Raw genomic sequence first — 7,351 nt, forward strand, 5'->3', positions numbered from 1 at the left:
GAGCTAGGATGCTGAGCACGGTGATCAAAAGCACCAAATAATTTTGCTTTTTAATCTGAGATCAAGGAAGCCAATGAGGCGTGTGAGACCCAGGGCAAGTCTGGCTTATGTCAGAGCTTGTTCACAGGGACAGCAAATTCAAAGGACGCAATCAGCATGTATGTCATGCACCTCCCTGCACCTGGAGTCACCTTAACTAATTCCCCTTTGCTCACCTTCAAATCAGCACCAGGCAGGAGCCAGACTTCCCCAGACAGAATAGAGAAGAAACTGGGTTCATGCCAGGAAGGAATACACAGACCTGGAGCAACTGTTGGATGCCTGGTAATGTTTTGATTGGCAACTGAAGCCACCTGCTTCAATGCCCTGAAAAGAAAGAGACTTTACCTGGTGATTCCCTGGGCTTCTTCAATTCTTAGTGGCGAGATGATAAGCAATTCAAGGTCTGTATTTGCAATAACATAGATTCATTGCTATGGATCAAGGTAGCGTGACAAAGCCTGTTCTCCCCACAATGGAGGCCCCAGGAGGTAAGAACACGGCACACAGAAGGATTCTATCTCAGAGGGGAGGGGGAGGGTCACCAGGACAAGAGGCTTTTTTTTTAATGTATTTGGTATAAGATCTCACTGTGCTGCTCAGACTTGCAGTGATACTCCTGTTTTCAGCCTCTCCAGAACTAGGATTATAGGCATGCACCACCACTTCGGGACTCAGTAGCCGGCTCAACGTGCCTAGAGCTAGGGCCGGAGCAGCATGTGGTACCAGCGATTGAATACTGGTTCCTGCGCTTGCCTAGGCAGGCACTTAGTAGGCTGAGCGATCTCTCTGGCACTGACAACTGGCTTTTTAAAAAAAATAATTTTATTGAGAAACAAATAGCAATGAGACAATTTCAAAACTGATTAGTAGGACAGTTTCAACTTAATTAATACATTGCAGATTGTTGTCTTAGTGGTTATTCATTGTACAAGATGCAGACATGATATCCTGTCCACAAACACTATTAGAACAAATCCTTCTATTCATCGAATTCAGAGAAAGTAGCTGTATATCTATCTTATTTAGAATATGCAGATACAAAATTGTTGTTCATTTGTATCCCCTTTTTTGTTTAGTTTTGTCAGAGAAAGGCATTCCATTGTCATTTAAATATTGTAGATGCACAAATTCAGCAAAATATTCCGATATAGTCCAGTAGTCCATAAACCCATAATAATAGTGGATTTTCCATAGGACTGGCAATATCAGAAGTTGTTGACTTGAGCCTTTTACAGCTCAGCATATGAATATGACTTTACTTTTCATACTTCATTTTTATACTTTTCTGCTGGATGGTTAAGAACAAGATAAAGCAAGACCTATATAACAAGAAATGTAACTTTTGTATCTGACAAAGTCAGTCAAATTCCCTCAGGATTTACCCTGAAACCCTGTACCACAGTTTGTAGATCCTTTGTTAGTGTCAGCCAGGTGGATGAGTCACGGCCATTGCTTGACCAATTTGCTTTCTGTGAAACCCTGAGAGAATGCTTTCCTCTGTTGCCCCATAATCTCCTTGATCAGAAAATTTGGGACACAACTGAGTTACATGTTGTTACAATACAGGTTCTCCTATGTCCTGAGTCTTCACCGACCTTGAAAGGCTAAGGCCAAAGCCCTTCTTTTTCTCTAATTATTGGTCTGCAAGCTTAGGTAGTTAACCTTCCAGAAGAGAAGCTCATTATTATTACCCTACAACAAAGGTAGTTGAGCTTAACCTCACTATCTGTGTGAATATCAAACATCTTAGACATAACATGGAACAGGATATTTTCCATCAAGTATTGATACGTTAAACTTTAAGTTCCTACACAATATGAAGAAAAAAAATTAAAAATAAAAAATATTTTTAAAAATAGGAATAAACAATTACATATTTTTACACAGAAATTTAGAAATCTAACCATATGCAGCATTGTAACAAGACAGTACTGTGACATTTTTTTCATGTCTCTTGTTTTCATTTATTACCCCTTTTTTTAAACAAACATTTACTTGAGAGATAGTATGGAAATAATTGATATGTCATGACAAGAAATACATATTTAGAAGACCACAATGACAGGCATTCCAAGAGTGACTCTTCTATTACACATTGATATCTTCAGTGCAGTTGCTTAGTTCACAGGTATTAGCATATATAGTCAGTCAGGGTGAGAATCCTACATTTAACTGCTAGTTTCAAAAACCTGCTGAAGATTCTCAGGATCATTGCCTTAACCATCTTGTGTGTATAAATGTATGGCTTTGCCCCTGTTGTGTTTCCTAGCTTTTCTCTTTGCCCTCTCTTCATTGTCTAATCCTCAAGTTCTCACTTTCCTTTCAATTGTGTTATGCTTTCTATTTTTATTTCTTCTTTTGTGTTGTCATACTAGGGAGACTATACAATATTTACACATGTTGGTCTAGTTTATTTCAACAAGTGTCTTTTAAAAGGAGAGTTCTTCTTGAGCACAGTGGCTGGTGGGCACCAGTAGTGAAAATACCTTCCGTATCCAGGGCTAAACAAAACCAGCCATGGAGACAACTGGGCCCCAACCTCAGAGGATTCCAGATGGTTCAAAGAAAGCAGGGAGCACCCTGAGAGGTGGTAAGGGGGTGCACAGAGCCCAGAGCAGGAGGAGCAGGGGACCCCAGGCTGGCCTGATGCATTCAGCAGCCCAGGCCTTGGCCCAGCACTCCTGGGTCTCAGTCTCCTCATCTTGGAAGTGGATCCCAGCAGAGACCCCACAACGTGTCCGGTTAGACTTAGAGTCAATAGATAGGGCCTGGCACAGGCTCTCAGCTATCCCCTAGGAAATCATCACACCTCAGGAATTCAGTCCCTTGTCCCCCTCAGGGCAGAGTGGTTGGCAGCCGGGTTCCGTGGACTCTAAATCTCTATTCATCTGTGTGGAGGGCCAGACAGGGTGCTGAGACCACCCAGGGGACCTCAAAGGACAGTGGGCAAACCAAAAATTCCTCCTTCCTTCACCTCTACCCTTTCCCTGTGGCCACCGCACAGAGAGGCAGATTATCAGGGTGAGAATCCATGTACCTTTTATCACACCTTTCATTGCCTGGCAGGAGCTTAATTCCACACCTTAGAATCCAAAGACCCTTCTGCCACTGAGCAGGATTCTGGACCACAGTCGGGGGCCTAGGGCCAATCGCTGTCCGAAGCTGCCTTAGACACCCAGGCACAGGCAGGGAAGGGCAGAGCTGCAGGATCCAGAGAGGTAGGGAGAGGGGTCACAGGGCCCTGCCTCAGCACTCACTGCTCCCTGCCACCCAGGCAGAAGAGGTGCCGGCTTCCCAGGCTGTGCTACATCCCCAGGGCCAAGCCCCTGCCCTGCAGGTGGGCACTGCCCCACTGGGAGCAGTGGGACCTCTGGGCTAAAAGGGAGGGAAGCAGAACTGACAGAGCATGTGTGAGCCTCCTCAGGGAAAAAAATAACAATGGAAAGCAGAAGCCTTGGACCCAGTTCGGAGGAACCCCTCCCCCTAGGCAGAGCTGGTGCCCCCACCTGCAGCCAGCTCCTGCCAGCGAGGAGTGGTGGGAGTCTTCCCAGAGCTGCTGGGGATGTTGCAGAGGGTGTACTCCCCTGCTGTACCGCAGGGACCCCAGCCTTGCTGGTGTCACTTCCTCTGCCTCAGTGGCCTTGGGAAGACACAGTGTTAAAAATAGCACCACCATGCAGCTGGACTTCTCCATGTAGGCCTGTAATTCCAGCACTCTGGGAAGGTGAGGCAGAAAAATTGCAAATTGGAACCACCAGCCTGGGCAATTTAGGGACTCAGTGAGGCTCTCTGAATCGAAAACAGCTTAGAAGGCCAGGACTGGAGCTCAGAGAAGGCCTAATCTCCAGTGCCTCCTGAATGACACATCTGCAGACAGAGCGCAACACTCTTGATCTAAAAGCAGAGTGCGGGCCAGTGAGATAGCTCAGCCAACTTAAGTGCCTGCTAGGCAAGCGCAGGGACTGCTGTTCAATCCCCAGCACCACATGCCATGCCGGCCCCACCTCCAGGGCAGGCTGAGCCAGCCAGGGTCCAGGCATAGTGGTGCACACCTGTAATCCTGGTGCTGGGGTGGCTGAAAGCAGGAGGATCACCATAAGTCCAAGATGTATAGTGAGACCATGTAACAATCAAATACATTAAAAAATACAAATAAAAGCACAGTGTGTGCACTTTGATGCCTGATGTCACGCCCAGAAGCAGAAAACCACACCACAGCCATAGCAACAGGCCCAAGAGGACGGGGCACGTGGGCTAAGGCACTGCCAGGGGCTCCTGCCCTCTGACCCGGGCACACAGCTGCTGCCTCTCTGTCCTAGTTGATTACCAATGCTCTATCACTTGTATCTGATATCCAGCCATCAGGAAGGTACACTGAGCCCACTGCTCCCTCAAAGGTGTCTCTGGGAAGGTGACCTCCACTTCTGCCTGAGTGTGGCCCTGTGCGCTGGGTGTCAGAAACCCACAGTGAATGTTCACCTTTTTAAAATATACTTCAGCAAATGACACGCTGCCACGCACCTCCCTCACTGCAAGCACTCTTCTCCTATCCTTAACACCTCTCTCTGAAGCAGGTCTGGAATCCCCCTTCAGGGACCTTTTCACTTCTGTTGTTGTGGCTGCCTTCATGCCCTGCCTCGATTCAAAGCCTTTTCCTTTCCATGGTCATCCTGACTTTGGGGACAAGACCGAAGTTGCATGGTGCCAGATCCATGCAACTCATCCCTGTGGACAGGGACGTAGCATCACAATCTGACTTGGATGATACCTGGCAATAGTAGTTGCCATGTTTTTTGCCACTCCTTATAAAGACCCTCACGAAGGGGGACTCCAGAGCTGCTGCAGAGAGTGACAAGAATAATGGGAATAGTATTTCAAAGTGAGGGAGGTAAATGGCAGTGTGTCCTTTAGCGTAATAAAATTTTATTTAATAGATACCACATTTTAGGATCACCTCTTTTATGGATTCATTCATTTCCTGTGTGTCAGGATTTTTGTTGTTGCTGTTGTTTTGATTTTTTTTTTTACAGTTTCCTTTTCCAAGAAATTCTCCATAAAATCTATTTATACACAGAAAAAATTTTCAATGTGTGTATTTTTGAGCCAAGTATCTTATTTTATTTTCACTCCTTTATGTTATGCATGTTTCATATGCTTTTACATGTTAAAAATTTTTCCAAATTGATTCCGGAATTCAGTCACCAGAGGGGCAAACAGCTTAGAGCTAGCTCTATCCAGGAGCCACCACCAGCATGGACTCAGAGCTGGGCTGTGCTAGAGCTAGCCGGACACAGGGCAAGGGGCACATAACCAACCCCAAGTGCTGCTGAGCCTTCCTTGGGGTGCAGCCCCCTTTTCTGCTCCTCAGGGAGAGTTTTCCAAATGCTTTATTGCGCACACACACACACACACACACACACACACACACACCTTTTCCAATGAAGCTTTCCTAATCCTATAATTTTGATTTGCTTGTGGTTAACTTAGTTTTAAATTATTGTTATGTTTCTATGTTCAGTACATGATGATTGCGTTCATCTTGGGGACTTGCACACGTTGCCTCTTACTCACTCGTACCTTCTCTTCCTCCTCCCAATCTCCCTCTTGCCAGGTCTTTCCATCTCCACAAGGCCCGCCTCCCTGTTTCCCATGATGCTTTAAACATTCTCTCCCCGAGTTGGTTCCCTTAAGACTATGTGTAGAGCAGAAGCACGTGGCTCTCATAGGCCTCAGCACTGGTGAAGAATGTTCTGCCTACACCCCTCCTGCTGAGCATCACGGCTTCACTGTCCCTCCTTGAGCAGCCAGTCAGAGAAGTGGACGGCACACGGTGCTCTGCCAAGGTGCCTCAGTCGGCTCACAGCCCTGACGCATCTCCCCTCTGCACCGACCCTGAAGGCACCCGGAAAGCTCACTTGGCAGCTCCTCCCAACGGGCTGCTGCCCGCGCTGACACAGGTAAAGCCCCTGGTGAGCTGTCCACAGCTGCTTACCTCACACCTAAAGACAAGATTTCAAGCGCTAATAGTGCATTTGCCAGCAGATCCTGGGAAGCAGCACTAGAGAAGAGTAGGGCAGGAGGCATTTGGGCCAGCAAATTCCCAGTTGGGTGACTGAGGCTGCATCAACAGCCTTGGGACTCGTGAGCAGGCAATTGAGGGTCAAGCCCACATCCATGAGTTCACTCACCAAAAGCTAACACTCGCCCAGCGTTCTGCAACTCCTACCACTCACAGGCGAGGGAACAATGCGATTCCCCAGCATGTCTTCTTCCTATGGACCATGGAGAGAGGTGGTTCAGAGGGAGAAGCAAATGCTTGGCAGCTGAAGCCATGCTGGAGTGCTCTAATGGGTAGCGGCTTGGCCATTAATCAGGACATGCCAACTTCAATGAAGTAAGATCCATTAGGACCAGTGAAGCACAAGTCTGGGAGTGTCTGGAAATGACTGACATGTAGGCCAGCTAATAGGGGGGAAGACCCACCCCGGATGTAGGTGGTACCAACCAATAGGCTTGTAGCCTGAACAGGATAAAAGTGGGAAGGAGAAAGACGTGTCTCTAGTTCTGCAGCGCTCTAATCCTTGCTGTCACCTTTGGACATCAGACTACTTTCTTTGTTGTCCAATGCAGTCTGGCAAAAGCATCTCTCCAGGGAGCTTTGAGGCCTTCACTCTTGGACTGGGCTGCATCCTTGATCCCTCTTGTTCAGTGGCATCCATCTCCTTGAGCTAAACAGCGACTGGGTCCTCTGTGTTTCCAGTGTACATACAGCGTATGTGGACTCTGCCACCTCTGCTCCTGCGAGTTCGCCTATTAAGTCTCCTTGAATAATTTTAGACGTTTCTCATTGCCTCTGTTTCTCTTGAGAACCTGGGAGACGTAGTGGCACAAGGCAAAGCGCCTGCGGCCACTCCTGTTACCATAGGACCCTCTGAACCTTGGATGCCAGTATCAGTTATGGACCTAACCAGCTTCACACACCAGCTGTTCACCAGAGTCATTGGTCCTGTCTTTCCAAGTGACGTCAAGCACATTTTCCAATTGTGACTATTTTTCAGTATGTTTTATATGTATCTAATTATATTTATAGTACAAATATGAAGTCCTTGTTTATGTCCTTTGCAAATTTTGTATTGCATTCTTCATTTATCCTTTCATGGATTTATGAGAAATTTTAAAATTAAGACAATACTTCGTCATTTTTGAAGTACCTTTTTAGGTAAGTTAATAATTTGTCCTTTGAACTAGCTATTTTATTATTGTAGAAAGCATTTTCATTTATATTTGTTAAAGTTACAGTTGTTTTATT

The sequence above is a fragment of the Octodon degus genome, unplaced genomic scaffold (genome assembly GCF_000260255.1).
Source record: "Octodon degus isolate 3935 unplaced genomic scaffold, OctDeg1.0 scaffold00008, whole genome shotgun sequence".
In the NCBI taxonomy this organism is placed as follows: domain Eukaryota; kingdom Metazoa; phylum Chordata; class Mammalia; order Rodentia; family Octodontidae; genus Octodon; species Octodon degus.